Source organism: Equus przewalskii, chromosome 1, assembly GCF_037783145.1.
Source record: "Equus przewalskii isolate Varuska chromosome 1, EquPr2, whole genome shotgun sequence".
NCBI classification, from domain to species: domain Eukaryota; kingdom Metazoa; phylum Chordata; class Mammalia; order Perissodactyla; family Equidae; genus Equus; species Equus przewalskii.
Window position 1 is genome coordinate 154701104 of NC_091831.1, and position 27807 is coordinate 154728910.

Genomic DNA, 27807 nt, shown 5'->3' on the forward strand with positions numbered 1-27807 from the left:
GTTGTTACCACAGAAACAGCTTTACCTCCAAGGGAATCTGATAAAACAGGCATTATGGGAAAAGCAGCTTTTCTCCATCCTCAGCGGCTCATCTCAGGCCTTCATCATTTCTGGATTATCACAGAAGCCTCCTACCTGCTCTCCCTTCCTCCAGGCTTGCATGCCTCAAACCCATCCCGGTCTATGCTCAGAGTTAATCTGTCTAAATTCCCAAACTTACCACAGCACTGGCCTGCTTAAAACTTTCAATGGTTCACAAAGCCTTCAGGATCTCCGACGTGGCAGAGAGGCTCTTTACAATTTAGTCCCTACATGACACATTTAAAAAAAACCTTTATTTTTAAATAATTTCAAACTTACAGAAACGTTGCAAGAATAGTAAAAAGAACTCCTGATCTTTTTCATCCAGATTCACCACTCACTGCCCTAGGACACAACCTTAGTGAGAGCAGGAACCATGTATTTCATTCATAGTGTTCGGCGCAGAGTTGATAGTCAATAAACTCATGGAAGAAACTAATCTGTAAATGAATGAAGGAGGAATTAACGGAGGGCCCAACTTCTGGTTAAACAGAGTGGACTGAATACAAATGTTACCTCTATTCCTTCCTGAACTCTCTCTTAAATAACTGTTAAAGATGTTTTTAAAAGCATAAATCCATAAGGACAAAGAGAAGAGATGACACAGCCAAATTTGGGGAGGCAATTGACCAGGCAGCCCTAGTAACATGAACCTTAGAAGGGCAGCCCAGAAGAAAGGCTTAGGATTGGAGGCACAGGTATCTCTGAATGTGTGGATGCAGGGAGGGCTGCAACGAGATAAGGAAGGCTGAAACAATCCTAGAGAGAGCAGTTAGACTCCCCAGACCTCCTGCCCAACACAACACAATCACATAACCGACCCTTCCTCCAAGACCAACAGAAAAACTTCCCTACAAAAATCCATTCAACTGTTGGTCAGCAAGCAACTACTCTGTGCCAAGCCCAGTCCTAGATGCCCAGAAGTCTCCAAGGGAACAAAGGTAAGGCCTGCTCCCATGGAGCTTCCATTCTAGTGCAGAGAAACAAGCAAGTGAATGTGTGATAGATCAGATGTGATGACTGCTCTGGAGCAAGGAGAAGCAAGGCAGGGGACAAGGAGTGTGGTGTGGTCCCTGCTAAAAGGAAAAGTGAGCCATGCAGATACCCAGGAAAGAGCACTCCAGACAGAGGTGGGGGTGCACAGACCTCGAGGTGGAAGCACACCCAGTGGGTGGACAACATGGAAGTTCACATGGTGGATTGGTGAACATGAAGGGGACAGAAGGGGTCTGAGATGGAGTGAGGGGCCAGATCATAGAAGGATCCACTGGAGCAATGATTCCCCTACCTGGCTGCACATTGGAATCACCTGGAGAGCTTCAAAAATCTTAAGTGAGTCCCACCCCAGAGTTTCTGATCTGAATTTTGCTTGTTACAGGGCGTGGCTGGTTATCAGTAGTTTCAAAATTTCTGCGGGTGGTTCCAATGTGCAGATGAGGTTAGAATCATGGATGCAGAGGAGCTCTGGGCTCAGGGACGCTGGGCACAGCTGGGGATGAAGTGGAGGGCTCCACTGAAGACAGGAAGATTAAGCAAAAGGTGACAAACTCCCAGCCCCGCCAGCCTCTTTTCCCATCAAACCCTGAGAAACCACTGATGGAAAATACTTTCACTCAGACTCACGTGCATCAGTTGGAGATGGATATGGTCAAAAAAGAAAGAATGAATGCTCCCGGCGTGAGGCAGGGAAAAGCCAGGCAGCTGGGGTGCACCTACTGCTTTAAGTTCTTGAAAACTAAGAGGACTAATGGAAGAGGAAAACCATCCTGAGAGGTTCAGAGAAAAAGAAGAGGAAAATGGAAATATCTGTAACATGCAGGTGCATTTAGGGACTATGTGATTAAATAAGTGATTTAACCATGAGGTGTAATCGCTTAGACTCCCTTGAACACAATCATTTGGAACAAAAATGATAGCTATGCTATGTCTGTGATGGAAAATATTGCAATAATGAATTTCTACTAGGTAGAAAATACAAGAACAATTCCAACTGTTTTAAAGGTTATCCATTTGAGAATGACATAAAAAAAGCTTTTGAAACTATACGTGCAAACCTACTCAAGTATATATACAATTAGATATTAACACAAGATACCACATGCTATTTCTAAAAATATTCACTATACCTCTAAGAATATCAAATAATGTCTCCTCATTGCCTATATCAGCTGTCTCAGTTGCTGTACAAACTGATATAAAGAATCAAGCATCACCAAACTATTTTGTATATTTTAAAAGTAAATTTTAAATATCTAAATGTCTAAAGAACATCAATACTATAAAGCGCCATTGATGCAGGAGGCATAACAACAAGGAAAGTAACAATACTTTTAAGTAACACTTTTAGTATCTTTTAATAACTATTTAAAGATACCAAAAATGTAAGGAAAAAAAAAGTCATCCCTGCACTCACGGATACTATGGCAGGATTTTGAGACCCCAAGAATGCATCTAAGACAAAGTCCGGTTTTTGAAGGTTGTTTAAATATGACGATTCAACTCAATACATTTAAGCAGACATTTACTGATGTCCTACTATGTGCCCAGTATCCTTCTGGGTGCCAGGACCTCGATGAAAGGTACTGCTTCTGCCGTCAAGGAGTTCAAGAGTTGAAAGGGAGACAGACACCAGACAAGCCCTTACAACCGCTGTGAGAACTGGGGTCCAAGGTGGAAAGACAACACAGAGAAAGGAAGGATTGACTGACTGCCCTGGGGCATCAGGGGAGGTTTCAGGATGCAAAGGAGGATTACTGAGAGGTTTTAAGGAAAACGCGGGGAAAGTCGATTAGGGGAATAATCGGATAAAAGGACCAGTAAAAGGTTGAAGAGTATGATGTATTCAGGAAACTGTAAGTAGTTTACTAGAAGAAGGGCGAGCTTATGAGAGAGGAGGCAGGAGACGCCAAGGCCAGACCTTGAGGAGTCTGTGTGGCTTTCCCCTCTTCAGCACCAAAACCTTGTACTATTTGTCTCCCGGGCTCCACTTGCTTCACAGTATTCCTAGAACAATTTCTTAGCAGTTAATACTCTGACTGTGGCAATTTAATACTTACAGTCATTATTCCCTGAACCAAAACTTAAATAAAAACTAAACAAGCCTTCAAATCCCTTCATTAGTTTCCCTTTGCCTTCTCGCAAGGTCTCTCATCTCATTATTTCTGAGCCAACTCTCTTCCATTCTCATCAAACCTGTCTTCTAAAAGGCAGGAGACGTTTTACCGAAATGGCAGCACATATAGATAAAACAAATTTCCGTCCCAATCTACCTAGATACACAAAAATTCTGAAATAGAAGCTCTGCATCCATCTCCTTTAGCATATTTTCTCTACACAACCTCAGTAATTCTATAACCTCTATGCACAGTTTCTAATTCACCTTCTTTCTGAATTCGCCTAGCTTATACCGAATGTCACAGTGTGGAGAATTATGTTACTGATTTGATGTCTACTGTATCTCCCGTTTGTGGTGAGCATAAAATTGTCTTTTAGGGTTCCAGGAGACTAAAGAGTGGAGATACAAATGAAGCAAAATGACCTATGGCGTTAATGATTTATATTACATATCCTTTCCTACCTCCTTGCAGATTTTGATCTACAGATTACTATCCCTTTTTCTTTAATCTTTAGTCTCATCCTTTATCGCTTCTTCTCCTCAACCCACCAACAAGCTCAATCAAGTCTTCTGCACTTTAAGATGTTTCAAATATTCCACAATCCAGGCACATCTTTCCTTGGACTCCCCTCTCCCTCAAACTCTCACTGCCTCTTCTCCACAAACTTGGTCAAACAACCCGCTACATTGTTTCACAATTCTCCCTCCCTTTTCTTCTCATTCATTCTTCAAACCCATCACTGGCTTCTGCACTCATTGCTCCACTGAAACTGCTCTCCCAAGATGCTCCTCTGCCAAAGCTACTGGCACTTTGAAATTGACATTCTACTTGACTGCTCTGTGGCACTTAACGTTGTTGATCGCTTCTTTCTTTAAACCTCTGCCTTTTTCCTTTCCTCCACAAACTATTTTCTAGTCTCTACCCCTCTTTCTACAGCCAACTCCTCCTTTGCATATCACTTAAAATACTGACACTCGCTAGGAGCACCTCTCTGTACAGATTTCCCAGAGGAGAACACTCACTTCCTCTTTCATTTTCATACACTATGTACCTCTGTCAGGTGTTGGTCACATATTTGCATATGCATCCACTCCACTAGCCTGAAAGCTCCTCAAGGGCAGGAACCAAGCCTTGTTCCTCTTTGTACTTTCACCAGCCTCCCCAAGCTTCTAGCACAGCGTCCAAAGACACTGTTGTTCAACAGATGTTTCTAGAATTAACAATAAATCAGTAACCAAAACTTAATACAAATTATTTGTATTTAAATATATATATATATATACACGTGTAATATTAAGATAATTCTGTTTATATTTCCTACAAATCAAATTTATTTTAAATATTTAACCAAATAGTAAAAGTTAGAGTTTCTACAGTTCACTATAGTTATCATGACAGCATCCAGTTCATCCGGTATCAAAGGCTATACAAGGTACTCCTTCAGCGAAATGAGGCTGGGTGGCCTCAAAAGCAAAATTCACTTCATGCTATGTGACAAGCATTCTCTAGCCTCCATACTCGGAATAAGGAAAATTTAAGTATTTGGCTACTCTCAGTTATGAGGGAAAACGACCTACTCAGTTAGGGGGACCCTACACCAAGCCAAGCAAACAGACAAGGTAGAAGAAAATGGAGATGAGGGCTACTTCCTAAGTTCAAGGACCATGTCCGCTGGTAAAGGATCACACAGACAATGAATATAAAATAATTATAAGAAGAAATTGTTTAGGAAAGACCATGAGAGCACAGGAGGAAAGTTTCATAGTTAGACTTCAAAGTAAAAATGTATCTTAATTGAGAAGGATGCTTCTATTCTTCAGAGAAATTACTCTCAACTCCATTTACAAAGCTGGGTAAGACCAATGACTAATGTTAATTTCCTAAATAGCTACCATACCCAATTCACAACCTCCATCCAAGGAAGCACAGCTCTAGAGCTCAAAAGTCCATTCAATTCCAATAGCAAGATCTCTAGATCACCTAGGGTTTATGTGGCTAGAGTAACAAAAAAGGTATTGCAGAACCAAATTCTCTCTGTCTGGTCTAGCTTCAGAAACAAGAGTCTTTACTACGGTGGCCATAGAGATAACAGCAGCTCACAAACAAGGAAGGAGGGGATTAATATTATCTTCAATTAGAAAAATAAGCCAGTTCTGTTTTCCACATCAAAAAAGAAAAAAATTCACTCTAGGTTTCAAGGGCACAGATGGGGAGCGTTGGAAGAGGCAAAGCAATTGCTGAGAAGACAGCAATATACCTTGCAACCTATTCCCTGAATTATTAGAAGAGGACTCCTATATTTATCCCACTTGCCTGTCTCTATAGACGCCTGTCTATAATTGGTAGCACCTGTAGTACTTGTTGGTTAGAGGGAAATGAAAAATTCTCATTCAGTGCAATTGCAGTATTTCTTCTCTTTCCAAGTCAGACATCAACACACTCAATGGAAAAAATTACAATGAATTCCTGAAAAAATACGAAATTGCATAAATGATGAAACAGTATTAAGTTAACTCTTGTGTTTAAAAATGGCTCACAAAACAGCAAAAATGGAAAAATAGAGATTAAAGATGTATTAGGTTTTCATAACAACTCAATTTTACCTCATTTTCTGAGACGGTTGAACTGGATGTGGAAATGAGACTATCCAACTGAGGAAAACAACATAGACAAAAATTTGTCAATTAACCAATACCTATATTTGAGGGCCTAACACGGCACTATAGGAAGACAGCTACATACACACAAGAACACTAAGTTTGACATGACCCTTGCTCACAAGGAGCTAAAGAAGAAAACAAAACCACACACTTCAGGGACACACACAGATTCCCAAGTATCCCAGAAGATTCTTCCCTCTACTTCTAGCTTCACAAACGCAACCCTTACTTGAGATGAATAACACCTGAGTTATCAGTGCCAACCTTTCTCAATCATTAGGTTTTCCTACCTAGACAGGCCCTTGAAAGGACCATAGAAAAGTATCAGATGGTTATCTTTCTACAGCTTTGCACTGGAAGGTGTATAAGACATCCTGGATAGTGACTGCCTGTCCAAGAATCCAATACAAAATGATACCCTTACTTTGCAGATACTGTCATGATTTAACATCACAGTTTAGCTTTTCTAAACAGCACCTACAGCCTTGCCTATCAGAAAATCCTACAGGATCTGTGCTGATCCGCATTCAAAATACTCTATTAGGTTTATCCTTTGCTCAAGCTTTTGCCTTAGTAACTCAAAGGGACTATTGAAATATACTTGGGCATAGGATTAAATTTTCTTTTAAAGTCTAGATAGCAACCAAATTGTGAGTGAGAAGGAAAATGTAAATCAAGTTAACTTTTTGGTTTGAGCATATAATTACATTCTTTGTTAGGAATGTAAGCAGACAAGAATCTCATTAAATATTTGGTGCCCTGTTTGCCCCTAATACTTATAAAATCTGAAGGCATAATCCACAACGTACAAGGCTTAAAACCAGGAGGACTGCAGAGAATGATAACATTCTAGACCAAAAGGTTTTTCAAGTAGTTATCTGATCTCACCTTTCGCCTCCAATACTAAACTAGTCATGAAAAGTGACAGCAACCTCATTTTAAAGAGCATCATGAATTTTAGAACTCTGAGAGTAAAATGAGCAATGAAGCAGAAGTAAAAAAAAAAAAAAGAAAAAAAAAGAGGATAAGAAAGATGGGGGGGCGGGGAGGGAATGGGAATTAAAAATCAAAGCGCCCTCCTGTTAAGTTACACCTATTACTTGCTTTCCAGCATCAAGCACTAGTTCATCCCTCTCCCAGTCAGGAAATTATGTTACCTGTTCCTTGGCAACCCAAGAGGGACAGAGGGTTGACAGGCCACTAGTGTCCTAAACATTCTGTGATGTACCATAATAACTCAGCGTACGAGAAGCTAGGAATGGCAAGAAGCAACTGAAACAGCAGAGACATATTTCATTTATTCAGCATCTTCAAATACAAAGTATTCTCTAAAAATTAGAGATAACTGGAAAAAATCTATATCGTTTATCGAGTGTGCTAAATTTGTTTAATTTAAAATTCTACTTTAATGCTTTCTTAAATGAAAAATGCTGGGCATAACGTAACCTTTATGGTGACCCTGATCAGTCATCATAAAGGGCCACTCCTGGCTGCTCCGGGTGGAGGGCTGTTTGCCTGCACAGTAATGGACACTGTTAGTTACTTCTTTTGATGTGTCTAGTTTCGCTGTCTTCTCCCGACGCTGGTTCGCTGCTGTGGCTCCTTGCTACTGTCAGCATGCTTGCCCCTACCTTCCCCGCCCCGTCCAGATTTGCTGATCCGACTTCTCAGCCTCCATCTCTCTGCTCCTGCTAGTCCCTCAACTGAACGCCTTTCTCCCACACTAGTCAGCCTCACCCTCGCCAACACGGTGTCGCCTCGAAGTTTCTGTCAGTCTGATAACTGAAAATATGTATTTCAGCTTAATTTTAATTTGCATTTCTCTTATCACGAGTGGGCTGAGCATCTTTCCACATGTTTAAGAGCCATTTGCATTTCATTTTCTGTGAACAGTCTGCTCACAGCCTTTGCCCATTTTTAATAAGGTTGTTAAAGCTCATCATACATATATAGGAAATTAGTTCTCTGTGATATGAGCTACGATCCTCCCCACCAACCCCCAGCCCCGGGCACATTTGTCTTTGGCTGTGGCTATGGTAGGTTTTGCCACGCAGAAATTCTTAATTTTGATATAATCAAATTTCAGAGTCTTTTCTTTCATGGTTTCTAGATTTTTTGAGACATTAAGAAAGACCTTCCCCATCCTGACATTAGAACAGAGCTTGTCAGTGATTTGTCCTAATACTTTCATGGGTTTTTTATTTTACATTAAAATTTGTGACCCAAGTAGACTTTATCATGTTATATGGCATGAGGTTTGAATCCTACTTTTTTCCACAGATGGTGACTACACTTGGACCAACACCATGGAATGACAAATCCATCTTTTCCCCAATGATTTGAAATGCTTTGGAGGTTCTGGTTTTTTGCTTATGTCCTGCTTCCCAGGTGCTTAGGACTTCCGGGAAAATGACATTCAGATAAACTAGAATTAAGAGCAGTTTAGACGGAAGGCATTGCCGTACACCTTCTTAAAGTAAAAGAATTCACTTTACCTGTGAGCTCCTTGGGACAAGTATTGGGACTCACGTGCCCTACGTGATTAGCACACAGTAATAACTGCTTAAATAAAGGTTCTTTGAACAGTGATCTACATTTTTTAAGACGAGCATAGATTTAAGTTCTCTAAGGGTTTGGAGGAGAGTTTCATCAATGCTGATTAACTAAGTATATGCCCCAAGGGTAATTTTGCCAGGATTCCCTGTCCATTCTAGCCCTTTCCTTCTTTGACAAAGGTCCTTCAGTCTAGTCGATATCTAGCAACCTCATTAAAGTCAATGAAAATTTAATCACAATTCAACTAGTTAAGTTACAACCACTATGGGAAATGATTCAATAGTTTCTTGGAAAATTAAGCAGAAATCTACCCTATGACCCAGCATTTCTACTCCTAGGAACAAACACTTATGGCCACAAAAAGATTTATACATAAATAAATGTTCATAGAAGTTTTATTCATAGTAGACCAAAATTGGAACCAAAACAAATATCTGAACAGAAGAACTGATAAACAAATTGTGCTATATCCATATGATGGACTACTAGTCAGCAATAAACAGGAATAAACTGCATGCAACAACGTCGAGTGAATCTTAAAATCACTATATTGTGTGAAAAAAGCCAGACATAAAAGAATACACATATTGTATAATTCCATTTGTATGCCATCCAAGAACAGGCAAACTAATCATGGTAATAGAAAGCAAACCACAGTTCCCTGGGAAGCGAGCAAAGAGGAGAAAAGTCTTTCTGAAGTGACAGTGACGTTCATAGCAGAGATTTTCAAAGTGCTGTCCCTGGACCAGCAGCACCTGGGAATTGTTAGAAATGTCAATTCTCAAGTCCCTGCCCCAGACCTACTCAATCTGACACCCCCGGGGGTGGAGCAGCAATCCGTGGTTTAACAAGCCATCCAGGTGTTTCTGATGCATGCAAAAAGGTGAGAACCACTCTTCTATATTTTGTTTGCGGCGGTGATTTCACAGGTGTATACAATTGTCAAAGCTCATCAAAATGTTCGCTTAGGATCTGAGCATTTTCTATGTAAATTATACCTCAATTTTTTAAAATTTGGATATAATTCTTTAAATATTATCTTTAACCCAAATCCATCTCCTCCTCTTGTTTTCCTTACCTTGATAGATGGCAAAGTCATCCACCTAGAAGCTTGAATGAGAAAACTCCCTCTTCCACTCCTTCCCCTCCTTTGCTCCACCCAGTCAATCAGCACATCTGGTAAATTTACCTCTCAAATGTCTCTCCTCTTCAGTTCTTACCCTCCACGCCTAATCTTCCTAACCCCAGCACCCCAGTTCAATGGATACCTTCATTGTTTACCTTGTCTATAAAAAAGTATCCTTCTGCCCTTGTCCAAATCAGTCTCTAAATTGCCAGAGCTATTTCTCTACATCAGCTCAACATCTCCTTGCTCCTTTTTTTAAGACCATGGCTCCCTTCTATCTATCTAGAGCATAAAGGCTATTTTCCTCAGTCAGGCACCAAAAACCTTGGGTGACCTGGTCACAGCCCAATATATCCAGTCTCATCTCAAGCTACTGGCTCCCTCAGACCTTACACTGCACCAACATTGGCACAGTCAAGACTTTCCTAACGTGCCGAGCATGTTCTTGCCTCCAATACTTCATTCAAGCTGCTTGTCATCTCTAAAATGCCATCTCCCCCACTTCCCTGCCTAGTGTGATCCCAGCTACCTGTTAAAATTACCCACTGAAATATCGCCTCTTTCATACACATTCCCTATCATCATACTGGAGGCAGAATTAACTGCTCCCTTCTCTGTGCTCACATTTTCCTACTTGGGAGAATGTTCGTCTGTGCATGCCTCACTTTTTTTTCCATGCACCATTCAGTCTCCAAGTTAGCAGTTCCAGGTAATCTCCTCGGATCATTCCCTGCTTATGACCTTTCGATAGTCCCTATTACTACTAAATAAAGTTTACATTCCTTAGCAGGAAGTCTAATACAAGGCGACCTTCAGGCCCCTTAATATCTCTTTAACCTGTTTCTCACCACTCCCTACACTGTAGTGGAAGCAACAGCCTCAAAGCGCCAGGCTCTCAAGTTTCCAGACTTCTCCACATGCTTCTCCCTCTGCCTAGAACACCCTCTTCCCCCTCACCACTTCCTCTCCTGGAGCTCCTCCTCTCATGAAAAGGTAGAGTGCTAAGTGTCAAACTAGAACAAACCAGTAACAGACCATTAAGTCCAAGCATTAGGAGGAGGCAATAAAGAAGATCAGCAGCCACGTAAACTGGAATCAGAGCAAGAAGAGGCGGAGCTGGTCTTTCCCAGCAAATACTGGAGAAATCAGGAGTAAAGCATGCTATCCGACCGGGTGGAGAAGCTCGGTTTAGTGGAGATTGGACAGACATATAAACAAATTTCTACAATGCAGCGTGTGACAAAAGAATGCTACTACACGAGAAAGAACACACATCAAATGTACAAAGAGAGACATATTTAAATAAATTAAAGGCATGTCATTGTGAGATTTAACCAAAGCTCAAAGAGATCGCTAAGAACAAGATGCTACTGAACTCTCACCACCTCAGTGCTGTGATGTGTTAACTACTAAATTCCTGTGGAAATATCTGTCCTCAGGCAAGTCATTTAACCCTTCAGAGCCTCAATTTCCTCATTATAAAATAAGAGAATTGATCAGATATGGAGGCTTCCTTCAACAATAAAATATTCACAAAAAAAGCAGAATTCCAGACACTGAATATATGGACTTTTTCAACACCAGGGGAGAGAATGACTTTTGGATATTCGGCTACCGGGGAAAATGAAATCAATAGATAGATGGAATTTCATATGTCACATCAGTGAATATGATGTTGAATTTTAAAATCCTGAAAATTGCAGCCTATAATGGAACTGCTGACACAAACTCAACCCTAGTAGTAAATGCACCACCATAACCAGGTTGTTATGGCAACTGGAATACTTCGGTTAAAAAGAGGAAGAGAGTCTGTGTGTGCCTCAAAGATTTTGTTGCCACTCCCGTTAGAAATACTGCAAATGTTTTACATATAATCTCAAACTACACTCTTCACTTAGCACACACCAAGCCTCTCATTAACGTTGTGGGATAAACAAGAAAAATAAAATGGGCTTCTCACAATGACTCTTCCGGATGAGCTCAAAGAGCACCTAGCCAATGTCTACCCCAGACTCAGCCTGACATACCTCCTGTAGAAAACCTCCCTGATCTCTCCAGGAGAAACCAGCCATTTCCTCCTGCGGGCGAGCCCCATGTTATCTCCTCTTCTAGAACGACTTTAGTAACTATCACACTAAGGACAACACTGTTCGTTTATATGCTCGTCTCCCTCACTCCATGTCGGCTTCTTGGGAACAGAGTTTATCCTTAGTCACCTTTATCCACCAGCGCCTAGAACGATGCAGATGTTTTGGGTGCTAAACTGTTCACCTGAAGACTAAGGTATCAATCCTACCAAATTATAAACATGAAATCTCTACAGGAACAATATAAGCATTTTTACCTTATCAAACATATTTCTTGTAAAACATATTTCGTTTCTGTTATTATTCATAAGAATTTCTCTTATGAGAGAAATTGAGAAGTAACTGGTATGACTCGTGGAAAGAACTGTAGGCTGGGATTCCAATTCTTGGGGTTCTACTCTTCTAACCTGTCTACTTTTAACCAGTTGCAAGATCTGCATCATTAGGTAAATGCCAACCTCTCAGGTGACCAGCATTCTCATCTAGAAAATAAGGGGTCTGGACGATCTGAGGAGAACCCTTCATGCTTATGAACCATTACGACCAACAAATTTTTTTAAAACATCAAAGAAATTTGGACATGTCAAAGATTGTTCATGGGGTGCTGGCCCCGTGGAATAGCAGTTAAGTTCACGCACTCTGCTTCGGTGGCCTGGAGTTCACAGGTTCAGATCCTGGGTGCAGACCTACACACTGCTCATCAAGCCATGCTGTGGAGGCATCCAACACACAAAATAGAGGAAGATTGGCCCAGATGTTAGCTCAGGACAATATTCCTCAAGCAAAAAAAAGGGGAGGACTGGCAGAGGATGTTAGCTCAGGGCCAGTCTTCCTCACACACACACAAAAAAACTGTTCATGGAAGATTTTAAAGAAATTATTCTCAACCAGTTCAGGGGAGGGGTAGAGGAGTACACCATATTTATTCCCAGTGTGACTTTTTCAAACCACACTCCATATAGGGAAATTGATTTACTAATTCATTTCCTATCTCCCTGGAATACCCGCAAGGAGAGCAATTATGATGAGTATGCTCTGCAGCTAAATAGCAGAGACAAGAAAAAACAAAGTGAGGTTAAAAACCATCATTTAAAACAGAAAAAGACCTCTTGACAAATATAACATATAAGAGTATACTGATTCTCACATATAAAGATTGTATTCTTTCACACGCCTCAAGCATTTGAGAAGGTAAGAATGGCCGATCCACAGCCCCTCTTGTTCAATATTCTCTCTTGACCATTCCCTTCCCAAAGCTGCTCCTCATTCAGCTTCCTCAGTTTCAGTCAATGGCATCTCCATCCAGTTACTCAAGCCAACTTTGAGAGTCATTCTCAACACTTCACTCTCCATCATTCCCAGATACCCAATTCATCAGAAAGTTCTATCTGTTATACCTCCAAAATATTCCTTTAATCTGTCCACTTCTTTCCTTTCCATTGTTATTCCCTTAATCTAAGGGACGGTTAGGGACTGAATGTTTGGCCCCAAAATTCACATGTTGAACCCCTAACCCTCAATGTGATGATATTAGGAGGCAGGGCCTTTGGGAGGTAATTAGGTTCAGATGAGGTCAGGAGAGTAGAGCATCCATGATGGGATCAGTGCCCTATAAGAAGGGGCCGTGGGGCCGGCCCAGTGGCGCAGTGGTTAAGTGCGCACATTCCACTTCTCGGTGGCCCCCGGGGTTCGCCAGTTCAGATCCCGGGTGCAGACATGGCACTCCTTGGCACACCATGCTGTGGTAGGCGTCCCACATATAAAGTAGAGGAAGATGGGCACGGATGTTGGCTCAGGGCCAGTCTTCCTCAGCAAAAAGAGGAGAATTGGCAGTAGTTAGCTCAGGGCTACTCTTCCTCAGAAAAATAAAAAGAAGAGGAGGAGATGCCAGAGCTTCGTCTCTCCGCTACATAAGGACACAGCAAGAAGGCAGCTGTCTGCAAGGCGGGAAGGGTGCTCTCATCAGAACCCAGCCATGCTGGCACCCTGATCTCGGGCTTCCCAGCCTCCAGATCTGTGAGAAACAAATGCCTGTTGATTAAGCCGACCAGTCTGTGGTATTTTGTTACAGCAGCCGGAGCTGACTAAGATGGGAATCATCATGTTTTGCCTAGATCATTACAATAATCTCCTTACTGGTCTAACAATATCTTACCAAGCCACAGGACTCAGAGAGATCTTTTAAAAACACAGCAAATCATGGCATGCCCCTGCTTAAAACCTTTAACTTCTCCCTTATCTTACTGCATATCATCACATAGTTATGATTAAGATTATTTTCACTTATTCATGCCCACACTAAAATGCATCTACCATTTCTCACTCACGGAGCTCTACCCTAGAATTTACCCCAGTGGCTTTATATATTACTACCCAATCTTGGGGCTTTTCTCATACCTCTGTCTTTCAAATAATTTACAAAAATGTTCAATGAAAACTGTCTCAACTCCTGGAGGATCCTCAAAGTTCCTCCATTCCAAGAACTGATGTGTATTCCCATTGTTCTCTTGCTGGCTCAGACAACTGGCTATTCATGGAAAAGTCCCCAAGGTTATTTATATATTTAGTTATTTATCAAGGTTTTTAAAATAGACTTTAAGGTATAAACTTTGTCAAAATATTTTTTCAAATCTAAAATATAACCCACTTGTTTCTATTCATTCATATAGTTATTTCAAAAACCAAACTGCCTTTTCTTTATTAATTGTTCACCTAAGTATTCATGTATTCTACACTTTTAAAAATAGATCCACCATCCAGAAAGTCACTAATCTATAATTTTCAGAACTCCCTCTGGAACTTTTGTTACAGTTAAAGACTAACAAAGTGTCAGGCTTTCTATATCATCACTGATTATGTTGAAATGTTTTGTTTAATGCTTTACCAATTTCACCCTTAACTTCTTTAAAAACACAATTGCCTGGGGCCAGCCTGGTGGCACAGTGGTTAAGTTTGCACGTTCTGCTTCGGCAGCCCAGGGTTCCTCAGCTCGGATCCCGGGTGTGGACCCAAGCACTGCTTGTCGAGCCATGCTGTGGCAGGTGTCCCACATATAAAGTAGAGGAAGATGGGCAAGGATGTTAGCTCAGGGCCAGTCTTCCTAAACAAAAAGAGGAGGATTGGTGGCAGATGTTAGCTCAGGGCTAATCTTTCTCAAAAAGAAAAAAAGACCCACAATTGACATTTAGTTCAAAATATTTATCCCACATAAAAATCTCTATGAAATAGTGTAATCATTAAGCTGATAATGACTGAATTGAAATTTTGACCTTCCCAATATGGAACAGATAGCACTAAGGATGATTAACTCCAAACAGTTACACAGCCTACAAGAAAAAGAACACTGAAACTTATCGTGTAAAATGAGTGGTTGAACTAAATTACCTCTGAAGTCCCTTCCAACACTAAAATTAAGTTTCATAATAATAATGAGAACTGCTGACATTTATTGAGCACTTGTCCTCTACATGCTAGGCACTGTGTTAGGAGCTTTCCACGGATCACACAGAATAAGACTATAAACATGTTATATGGGACACTTCTCTATTTAAACACCCCTAAAATGCAAGAGATGCAAATAAGACACAGACCCTTTCTAAAAACCTTCTCTAGTGTAAAGCAAAGTAGAAACACAAGGTCCCAAATTGTGCGGCTTGCCTTGTTCCCTGGGGTTGGGAGAGGCTGATTCTGGTATGAAGTGGTTCCCTAAAGATTAGATGCCTAGAGCCACTGAGAAGGGCATCAGAAAACAAAAACCAGAGCCTAGCCAAATAATCCTATTTGCCCCAGAGAATGGCTTCTTGCCAGACTGATGAAGATGCAGTATCACGGCTCATCAAGAAAGCAGAAGTGATCTCGCTATAGATGAAGAGCTACAGAAAAGTTCTGGAGTATTAGTGGAGCTGTGACAAACCTGGATACCTGACGGACCCTGGACACTGGGATCTAAAAGTATGTTATGTGGCCAAGCCAAACATGCAGTTTAGTGACCGTGTGTTCACACTTCACTGTTGCCACTAGACTGCAGGGTTTCTAGGGGCAGAGACCTTACCATTTTTTAATCTACCCTCACGAAATAGCATGGTCTAGGATCTAGAACATAAGAAGCACTTAATAAATATTTAATGAGAAATATTAGTAACCAATCTCCCTGGGATTCCTTATTGCACTCACTGTGCGTCTGTAAGATCGGAGCTTTCTAAAGTGTGGTCTGGAGACCCCTAGTGGTTGTCTGCAGCTCACCAGGAGGAGTCAAACCTGAAGGAGGACAGACCGGAAAGGGCGGAACACCAGGACAAGCTCAAGGTCTGAGAAGCGTGAAACCAGTGAGAGCAATGGCGGAGTAACGCGCTGGAGAAGTTGAAAAATGAAACATAAGAAGCTAAAACTGCAATCAGGTTTTCTGAACGTGATACAGATGAAGAAAGCAACTGTTTCCTGATCATCGATTTTATTATAAAGTACAAGTCTAGTTCATATCCCCTCATAGCACTACACTTAGATTTAAATTTTTTTGATTAAATATAAAGTATTCTAAAAATATTTCTATTTGAGAGGCTATAAAAGAACAGAATGAACAATTTTGGGGGGGAAAATCACCCCTTTATAAATTCTAAGCATGGAAGACAGGAAGGAAAAATCCCTTCTGTCTCAAGTTCACTATCTTTTACACAAAGATAGTCAACTCTTAGGGTCACCTGCCAACTCATCTGGGATCTCAGAGAAACTGCAGCTCTCACTTTGGAAGAATGTTGGTTATGCCAGTGAGGCACCACGCTTTCAAAATTATACTGGGAGTCTCGCACTTAAAGGAAAAGTCTCCACGGTCTTTTTTCTCCGTAGAGAATCTTACTGAATTCTAGGCTCTGGACACACCTTGCCTTGTTCAGAACACAGTTCATCTTACTAGCTGGGTCAACTTGAGCAAGTTACTCAATGCTCCATATCTCAGTTTCCTCCTTTATAAGATAGGAATAATACTCTTTGCCTCAAAGCCGTGAAAAGTAGATGCTATACATTCAAAGGATCTAGCGTAGAGTCATATACCTAGTAAGGAATAATACATATTTTTTAGTTATTACAATTAATGGGCTAAAATCATCTAGAGTGACCCTAGTATGCCAACAAAGTTTTTTTTTAAAGATTGGCACCTGAGCTAACAACTGCTGCCAGTCGTCTTTTTTTTTTTTTTTTTTAATTCTTCTCCCCAAAGTCCCCCAGAACATAGTTGTATGCTCTAGTTCTGAGTGCCTCTGGTTGTGCAATGTGGGATGCCACCTCATCGTGGCCTGACGAGCGGTGCCATGTCTGCTCCCAGGATCCAAACTAGCGAAACCCTGGGCTGCCGAAGCTGAGCGTGCGAACTTAACCACTCAGCCACGGGGCTGGCCCCACCAACAAAGATTTGATGTCTTTAACAAGAGCAACAAAAAAGCATATATATTTTAGAAAGAGCTTGCATGATTCTATGATACTCTCTTAAAATGCAACTTTTTTTCTTGGTTTATTAACTGAAAAATAGTCATACTCAATTAAGATTATGAATATTTAAAATTCCCTAAAAATAAGTAGTTGCCACAGAAGAAATCCTTAACCACAAATCCTACTCATCTAAGAACTGAAGAACATAAATAGGGGACTAGTTTTTCTTTATAAAAACAGTTATAATTTTGCAAAGACTCAAAAACAGCTGTGAGCATGCTCCTAGGTATGGACCAAACATTCCTGTAAGAAAGAACTTCGTGGGGAAAAAGCTTGTTTATCTTATCATACATAAAACTCTTAAAAACCTATGAAGCCTATGAAACTTCTGAAGTTGGCTGGTCAACTTTATAGTAGAAATGGGAGAGTTTAGATTGAATATGAGAATAAAGGGGGTTGCAAAATGGGAGATGGGAGTTGAGACATCCGAACGAAAGAAAACTGTGCTTTATTATATGCATCAAAGAGAACATAAAATCCAATGTCCTGAGACTTTCCCTCTTCTCCTGTATCAGGGGTGAGAGGAGGCAATGGGGAAAAACAAGCCATTTACCTAACTAGCTATTCAACCAGTTAGATCTCTGAACAGTATTATTCACAGAGCCAACACCTTGCTTCAAAGCAGAAAATCCATCCTATGGAAAGTAAAAATAAATGCGGCTTTCTAAAACCATTATCAACATCAGGGATACCAAACACAAGGTCTTGGAGGAGAGTGACTCTCACAATGACTGAGATGCGCCTCTTTGGTCTGCAACTCTACAGGTCACTGCTTGAGTCAATGTTTTCTGCTCCTTCAGTTCACAGCTGGTGCACTGGGAGATGATGATCTGAAACAGAGTCAGGAATTGCGTCCCAAATACACTCACAATCTATTACTTTCCTTTCCTATGTAACCACTCTGTTACCAACCATACAATGAACCTGTCCATTTGCAAAGTGCCCACCTAATGCTGACATTGCATTATAAATGATTGGGGAGAAAAATTACAGGGACAACTTAGGGAGGAAAAAAGAAGCATTTAGCTTACCTTTTTCCATCCAGTTTATGTGCATATGATGGTCATAGGAAATAAAGCTCATGTGTAGGTAATAAGCACACATACTCCTTATTTGGCAAGATTTAAGGGACAAGACATAATTTGAGAACATAAAAAAGTGGTACAAAAAGCTACCAAACAATCATGCCATAACATGACAAATGACAGGAGACATGGCCAAGGGTGTACCATCTATGAACACCTTGGGAGAGCAGAATTATATAACCCTCTATAAAAATGAGAGCAGGGTCCTCAGTAGCAACTTTGAGCCTAGGTATAATTCTATCTATGCCCTTTTAATGGCTCCCCATATTTCACTTTCCCCATTCTCACTAATCTAGCCAACTTAGAAGATGAGGGCAGGGGGGAGAGAGAGAGAGAAACAGAATCTGATTGAGAATGAACTTCTCAGGGGAGAGTGCAACACAAGTTATTTCAGGACCTCACGTTATTGCATTCCTGGAAAAGTTAAGTAGACAATGACATGCTCTGTTTTTTTAGAAAGGAGCTAGGAATTTAAACCTTATAGGAAAATAAAAATTCACAGGAAAAAAAACCCTGATATTAATCAAAAAGTTATATAATAACTTTTGTAATTATATATTATAGATATTATATAATTATATATAATTATATAACATAGTCGTTGGTCCTCATGAACACAGTGGCCTCATTTGATTTTTACTTCTGTCTTTTCAGATCTTCACAGAACTCTAAGCCACATTCAAATGTTGAAAAGTAGCTTAATAATCAATGGCTTAAAACTTGGAGTATTTATTATAGCAATGCTCCACTGTGTTTGATAAGGTAAACAAGCAAGATGGTCTTTTTCAGCAAAGTAGAACTGACCTTGGAACATGTCTGATTGAATTTGCCCTGCCCAAAAGGTAGCCTCAAAACCATGGGGCAGAATCTCGAACTACATCCTTAGAACAAGTCAAGAAAAACTTAGAGAAAGCAATGAACCTAACCAACAGCCAATCATTACCAAATAAAATTACATTCCTTTTCAGTATCATGCATAATATTAAGTGGAAAAAGTTCAAGAAAATATTCTAGAGATATGTTCTCTTATGTAGATATCCATATTATACATGTGTGTAGAAGACTACTATAAAACTAAATTTTCTTTCTTTCTCATATATGATCATCTAAGTATTTAAAATTCTAATGCCTAACAACTAAATATAATGTATGGATTTTGTCTAGATTCTAATTCAAAACACCTATGTAAAGAGTTTCTGAGACATAAGAAATTTGAAATAGACTAGATATCATATGATCCCAAAAAATTATGAATAATTAACTCCATTGTTAATTACTGTTAATTATAATTATACTGTTAATTATATTCTTAGGTGTGATAATGGCACAGTGGTCATGAGAGAAAGTGTCCATACTTTAAAAATATACATACTAAAGTATGCAGGGGTGAAATGAGATCTGCTTTAAAATATCTCAGCTAAGTGAAAAAAAAAAGCTAAATGAAGCTAATGTAGCAAAAATCTTGGTAATTATTGGATCTGGATAATGGGTTTATGGAAGTTCTTATATATCATTGTTTCATAGTTTTGTATAAGTTTGAAATTTTTCATAATAATTTTCTAGAACATTTAAAAGAGTGTTCTATTGTCCAGAAACACCCCAAAGGGATTCTATGGATAGGTAGAAAAAAAATCTTGCGATATTTAAGAAATGAAGTACAAAAATTATGAAATTGACATTTTCAGATGTATTCTTTTACATAGCTACTCAGAATTCCTTCCAGCTAATTTAAGAAAATTTTTAAATGAAGACCCTGCTAAAATTTTACATCAAGTTATGACTCATAATGCCTTATTGCAAAGCAACAAAATGCATGTGCCCAGAAGATGGCTAAAAACAGGTGTGCCTTTCACAAAGGGCTGCCTTTTCCCCACTACAAAGTTTTAAAACTCACAATAGGCTTTTCTATCTCAAAGACTTTTTAAAAATTATTTTCCTTCTTCAGAGAAAACTGTATCTTTAGAAAACAGCCCCGCATAATTTCTGCAAATGATGCACAGGTAAAATATAGAGTACTTTCTTCTAGCCAAGGACTAACAGGGAAACATGAACATTTTCAAAAGCATTTTAGAACCTTATTCCAGCCTCTTCTGTGCTCAGCTCTCTTTTTCCTCCACAAATACGTCACTTAACTGTCTGTCAAAACACTCTTGCCCATTCTACCTGATCACATTCCAAAGCTGCAGCTTTTCCTGGATCCACTTCTCAGTGACAAGCTGCTCAAACAGGGAGCACCTATCAAACCGAATGTGAGCATCTGCTCCTGCCTTCGTTTCCTTTCAGGGCACGCTGCTGTCCATCAGGAGAAGTGATTAATGGGTTTATTATATATGAAAGCGTCATCCCATCAGTTTGCTGTCTGGTTTGAATAGCTCATATCAGCTCTTCATTCATGCCAAGTATGCTCACTGTCCGGAAATATGATAAAGCCGTACCTCCTTTTGGATTTTTTCCCTCACTATCCACAAAACAGAACTATGTGTTACAGAAGCACAAGGAGGACAGAAGAAATCCCAAAGAGGAAGCTAATGGACTGAAAAGTTGGTAAAGGAAAAAACAAGGAAAGCAAGAGAACATCCATGCTTCCAGCCCAGATCATTTTTTTAAAGCAACTTGATTCGGGAGTGTGTGCAATTTTGAAATACGGACAGCAGAACTTTTCCAGAAGGTAAAACGTCTATACAAAGAACCAGGATTTCTCATCGCTGAAACATTCAATGAATTTTTAATAAGTTCTGAACACTCAAGTTGTCTGTGGTCAGATCAACTGCTGTTATCAGAGAAAGGCAAAATTCACCCTTCTATTCCTATAATCCTATCCAAATGGAATCATCTACTGCGTGCTGTCCTAACTAACGCTACAGGATTACCAGGAATACAGATATAGAGACGCTGCAAGAAACAAAACACGAAAGGAAAGTAGAGAAAGCATTCCAGGTATCGAAGCTGACTATTTCCAGCCAGAGTTCAAATTACTGAGCTTCCAACAAACCACTGCCAGGTAAGATTTAATTTTCTAACATTAATGTATATCTTGACTACTAAAACTAAACCTGCTGATGCTGTGAATGAGCCAGGAGATTCGAACGTCATGCAATCCTCCCGTAAGCTTTATGCAGATTTAAGACTTCTGAGGGAAATACTTTTTACTTATGCTGCATAAACTAATCACTCATAACTAGATAATAAACCACCCAAAAAATCTCACTCATTTTTCACAGGATTTGTCCCATCTTTGTGTTCATTTTAAAAATCTCAATTTTGCTTTTATTTAATAGCTTGAAAAATGCATGAAAAAAGCCCTGAATGGGGCATACAAGCCACTCACAGATGCTATTTACTAAAGACACTCAAATGAAATTTGTTTTCCAGGGCACTTAGTAAAACAAAGGAAAATTAATGTGTTTTTAATATTTCTATTAATGCAAAAGAACAAAGCTCAATGACTGATTTTTATCATTACAAAAAAAAAAAAGCTGTGATGTCAGTCTCATTCACACTAAAGAAAAACAATCTCTAGTAAAGTAAACTAGATATAACAACACTGCAGAAGAACAGGGTTAACTTACCCTAAAGGAACTGGGCATACTTTCATAACAGACTAAACGACGACATTTTTCTGATTTAACAACAGAACAAAAAGATGTCTGTTATCCTAATGCCTCAAAAGCTTTAACTCAGATCAATGGTCCAGGCTGCAAAATGCCATCAAAGAATTTTAAAGGGTACAGTGCCTCTTAGAAATTCCCTACAAATCACTCCCTATTGAGACTTCCAGAGAGACTATGTTGTGTAAAAAGAAAAAAAAAATCAGAAAGGATTTGTCAGAATTTTAATTCCCTACACAGATTTTTAGCAAAAATTCAACCATATTAGTTTTCATATAACTTCAATAGGAAAAGTTCAAAGCTTAACATTTTCATAAACAAGCTCTACAACAAATATTATATTTCTATTATCTTAAAAGACAGGAGATAAAGGAAACAATAAAATCACACCTAACTATAGAGATCTTCTGATAATACAAGGAAACTTCTCAAAAGTAATTATTCAGTGCTTGTCTAAAAAACAGTCAAATCTGACATTCTTGCCCTCCATTTTACTGAATTCTTTCCTTTTTTCAAATTTTAATTAATAGAGTGAATTACATGATCCCATCATTCTTTTCAAGACAGTCTCTAAATAGCCTTAAATATTGTAAATCTTTTGCATCTGAATTCATTACAGAAATGCACCCCCATTCTCCAGTACCAAAGGAAAGCAGCAACTTAAATACAAGCAGTGATATTGTAATGTACTAATTTGTTGCAGAGAAAAATGTTTATTCGGAAATTTCAGAATTCTTACTTTGTATACTAGCCCTAACTAAAAGTAAAGTATTGTTTTTTACCTACACTGAGACTTACCTGAACCCTTAAGGATTCTTTTCATCTTTTTCCTCCTTATTATATTTTGTAAACTGATATGCTTTAAAAATATGTATAATTTTGTAAGTGAAAAAATTAATCAATATTTCAACTCATAATTAGATTTTTAATTAACTTGGGCCAAGGTGAGATTAACAATATTATGCTCAAACAATTTGCTTCCAATAAATGGAACTGAAAGGGTATAAAGTTATATTCCTGAAGTCTTCTGGATTTTATTGACTCGTAATGTACACAGAGACTCACGCCCCACACCAGGTTGGGGACTCTGCTTCTGTGACAAGAGATGGGCAAATGGTCACTACCCTCCTCCCCTTTAGCTCTGGTCAGCATCAGTCCCAATGAATCTTCATCTGCTTTCCTATATAAATCAAGGTTTTTCTCTATAATAAGCCATTATGAATAATGATTACTGAGGTTCAAATAACAGCTTTCAAAAAAAGAAACAACTCTACAGCATTTGGAATAATCTACATTTTCCTCTTCATTTTAGTGAAGAGTAAAAAACACTAGCTAATTTTTAACACATCACTTATAAATGTTGAAAATTGCTTCAACTTTAGCATCTCATGCGTACAAATGGATAAGGAATATTATACTAGTACCTGAAGATTTATGGGAGTTTTTCCCTTGTGCTGATAGATTTAACAGAGATTTTTAACATTCTTGGGAAGTACTTAGTGACTGCCTAACTGTTTCTGTAATTTAGAATGTATTTTATGTGCACATTATATAAAAGTATTCTATTATAAAAGTAATATGATTGTGTATTATTGGATTCTTTCACAGAAATAGAGCAAATATTTTGGCTACCATATCCTTACAATGATATTACTATATCCTTAAACTTTGCTCATTTTAAGTCATACAAAAGCTATAAATTTTTAATTTACACCATGACAAAATAAAAGTAGGTATAAAGGTCAAAATAAAGTACCTCCATATAGCATCTCTGTTGACTTCTCTTTTTAGGTTGGTATGTGATCTTTGATGACTTAAAATTCATTTTTGTGCTAACATTTAACTTAAAGGGACAGGCACTACATAACATTTTTAATTCAGTAAACAAGTATTTACTGAGATTTGCATTATCATAACTTTCAAAATTTTCCTTAGAATTTTTGAAAGAATTTCTTTCATTCCAGAATAATGGAGAAGTTTTTCAAGCTTAATTCAACAGGGTATTTCAACTAGTCAGTATATTTGTCCTTATTACGGTTAATTTTTTTCATGAAGTGATCAAATTTAAATAAGGATGACGGTTCATCATGGAGATTCATCTCCTCTCCAGTTTTTCCTGCTGAGAGAGAATAATCTCTGGTTTGTGACATCACAATCGGTACTGGGAAAGTGGCTGTGATACCAAAGGATGATTATATCCTTTCAGTGTGAACTAGCTGCAAACGATGTGAGCACTATCATTTCAAGTCATATCACAGGGACACTAAAGAGATGCGTGACAGGAGCTGAATTAGAGAAAGATGCTTTCATTGCATTTGTCACTTTTCAGCGTCAACTATTAAAAATAAAAGCACCATTTCACAGTTTACTTCATTAATAATTTAAAAGAGGGAGTAAACGTCACGTTAATAAAATTCACAGATGATGATAAAACGGGAGTGAGGAAAATACCAACAAGCAAGGAGATAACAATGGAGGAGGAACCTAGAGAAGCGAGGAAGAGGTGCAAAATTTCCCCTTGGTTCAACGGAAACACTCATGCTACTCAGGAAACTGAGAAAATTATCAATACATTCAAAATGGGAAAGAACTTCTCTGAATGAGAAAGAGACTCCTAGAGATTATAAAGTGATCCCATGACTTAGATTAATTAGCATGTGGCAACAAACTAGCATTGCAACATGGGGGCGGAGAGAGAGCTGGTGAACATCCTTTTGAGAAAACATGAATTTATAAAAGAAGAGGAATCTCTTTAATAAGCAAAACTACTGTATTCTATGAAAGTCTCCAACAAAAATTTGTGAAAAATAATTTGGGAGTTAGAGCTCAGCAAAGGAGACAAAATAAGAGCTCCTCTCACAAACACACATACACAGACCATCTCTCCTCTTCACATCTCTTATGCAGCTCTAGCTGGAAAAGACAAAGCAGAACCACCAATCCTTCCACACTGAACACATGTGCAGTTTATCCTTTGATTAGGTGCAATAGCCCTGATTCAAAATATCAGTCATTTGTGTCTTAGCCTTCTAGACTCAGAGCCTATATAAAGATTACATATAAAAAATAACTCCATGAATAACTACAAGCCGAGCTGAAGTCTTGTTATCTATAGTTACACAGTTTGCTTGAAACAATGCTGTGTAGAGAATTCTTAAAGCATTTTTCCAGTCCTATGTCCCAGTTAATTACTACCATGTTACTATGAACAATTGTTTGAGGATCCTGCTATCCTCCATTTTCACATGGTATTGGAGCTATTAGTGAAATAACTCAAGAATCCAGACCAATCAGAAAACATTACCATTTTTATAGACCATAGTTTGATGTCACACTGTCGTCATCATCAGAATATGTGGGCTTCCTATTTACTGATTATCCTTATATGAATGTAGCATTGAATAATGTGCTCTTTGAGTAGCAAAAGTCAAAGATAACTTCCAGTTCAGCTATGCAAAAAAAAAATCTTTAGCTGTTTATAGAATTTTCTTGGTGTAATAATCTAAATATGCCAGTCGATGCAAAATCTAAATCTATCAGGCTTAGTACATAAGATGGCGCTCTCTAATATTTAATCCTCCATCAACTGCATGTCTTCCTTCATATGTGTTGCAAGGACACAGCCCTCTGCATGCAGTAATTTCTCGGTAACTTGAGGTAACCTCTGCAGAAGAGTTTTTCATGCCTAGGATCTTCCACAGCACTTTGATAACACCTCTTTTATAACCTCTTGTTAGACTGCACTGAAAATCTTTTCATATACTTACCTCGCCTACTAAACTCTGCATCCTCCTGGGTGAGGGCCTCAAGAATGAGGACCACATCTCATTCATCTGTCTATTTCCAAGGGAAGCACAAGACTAGTTAATCAATAGATGTGCTACATGAATGTATCCTAATACATTCTCAAGTACAACCTCCATAAACAGGCAGAAGAACAGTGACCCTAAAATATACCTCAGTTTCAACTCACTAGGAATGAGCAACTAGGACAAAATAGAAGAGTCTCAATGTAGGGAAATTTTTGGAGCAGTCACACTGAAATTATGACTACAAGAGATTAGATCTATTAAGTATATTATATGATACTATGAGGTGTACAAATATAGGATAGCAAATTTATCCCTTACACTTTTGCTGGTTTCTTTTTTCCTTGAGGAAGATTAGCCCTGAGCTAACTGCTGCCAATCCTCCTCTTTTGGCTGAGGAAGACTGGCCCTGAGCTAATATCCATGCCCATCTTCCTCTAGTTTATACGTGGGACGCCTACCACGGCATGGCTTGCCAGGCGGTGCCATGTCCGCACCCGGGATCGAAACCGGCGAACCCCGGGACGCCGAAGCTGAACGTGCGCACTTAACCGCTGCGCCACCAGGCCGGCCCCATTTGCTGTACTTAACACACGGAAATCACATTTGCCATATCATATTGTGATGTGAACTTCATCAATAGTCCAAAAGGATTCAACTGGTCTATTACAAAGTGTTTACAGGAGAATTTGCATAAGCATTTTGCAAAAGAAATTGAAATGATGCTACAATCAGCTTTCTACCCAAAGATGAGAGTGCAGACGTGATACACTTAAAAATCTTACATTTATTCTATGCTCTATGTGAGGAATGAATCTATGCAACTACCTAAGTCAAATCTCCTGAGTTTGAGAGCCACAGAATCATCAGAGTTATCTGTTACATCGATGCCAATAATGGTGATCTCTTTGAAAGTAGGGGCAAAGACTAAAGCCTATGCTGCACCCCATACTCTCTGTTCAAAATTAAAGTAAGAAGAGCGTTAAAGTAGGCCAGCATCACTCTAGAATTCATCTACAAGTGTGCGGAGGTGGAGTCAGCTACAGTCTCAGAGATGCTCAGGGTATGTGGACAAACGCATTCACTAAGTCCTCACAGAAGCCTGTGATTTGATGTTGGTGCATACAACTCAAGATTTTTTGCCCTTTGATATGCCATCACTTTTTAGCACCATTCCATTCTTTCAAACAAGATCTTAGATTAAACATCAAGATGTAAAGCATATAAAAGCAGATCTGCCCTGGTTGGGTTGAGATAGAAAGCCCAAAGATCTGCTAGCTAGAAGGTCCCCTTCTCACCCCATCTCTCCTTGCTCTCCTCTCCCCACATTTCTTGGACCGGCTCCTAAGGTATATTTGTTGTAATTGTCCTGCCATCTAGAGGATCCACAAAGGTATTCTTCTCCATTTTAACACACATATTTGATGTCATATAGACACTGCCAAATAATCTAAAATTCCTGGTCTGAGCTGTGTCAAGCAATAGTTTTTGCTAGCCCAAGCAGGCACAGGTTGCAAAATGGTGCTGCTCAGACATGCAGAATGCTACTCAATTATTCTGTTGACCCAGCAATGACCAAACAACCAACACGAAGGATTCAAGTAAATCACAAGCTGATTAAACAAGGACTTGACATCTTTCAATTGGGTTAGAATAGCCCAGAAGTAACTACAACTAGCAAAATCTGAGAAAATTTTATCATTTGCAATTAAGAAATAAGGCACAGAAATGAAACAGTGAGAATGAATTTGTCATAATAAAAGTCAGAATTCAGTGTGAGAAATCAACAGAATTTAATTGTTGAAAATACCAAGAAGCACCCTTTATAGTATTTTTTCACCTATAACATTGTGCCAAACATTTTTAGTTGCCGTTAATTGATTCCAGGTTTGTGGGCTGTGTAATTTACTTGACTTTCAGAGTGAGATTAAGTATTCAAACTACAAGGATTTAAAGTACAAACCATATATAACGAAATTTCATATCTAGTAGGATATAATGGAAAAAAGCAACCTTTTTTTTTCCAAGAGGAAATATCATTTTAAATCCAAAAAAAACATGTTTTAATTACGGTGACACACTGGTTACGTCATAATTTATTCATTTCCATTCACTGATTATCTCCAGCACTATTTCCTGTTTACTAAGGAATTCTCATAACTGTTATTCCAAAATCTCAAATGATTCTCATTTTGAAA

General features: G+C 38.9%; 2 protein-coding genes across 2 annotated transcripts in view; one reads left to right on the plus strand and one right to left on the minus strand.

The window, feature by feature from the left end:
* AVEN (apoptosis and caspase activation inhibitor) overlaps window positions 1-27807 on the minus strand; it is a 164706-nt gene that overhangs the window by 74867 nt on the left and 62032 nt on the right. The gene's annotated exons all lie outside the window — the stretch shown is intronic.
* CHRM5 (cholinergic receptor muscarinic 5) overlaps window positions 20349-27807 on the plus strand; it is an 86743-nt gene continuing 79284 nt past the window's right edge. The window contains exon 1 of the mRNA XM_008516350.2: window positions 20349-21193. The gene's annotated coding sequence lies outside the window, so the exon portion shown is untranslated. The remainder of the gene's footprint in view (window positions 21194-27807) is intronic.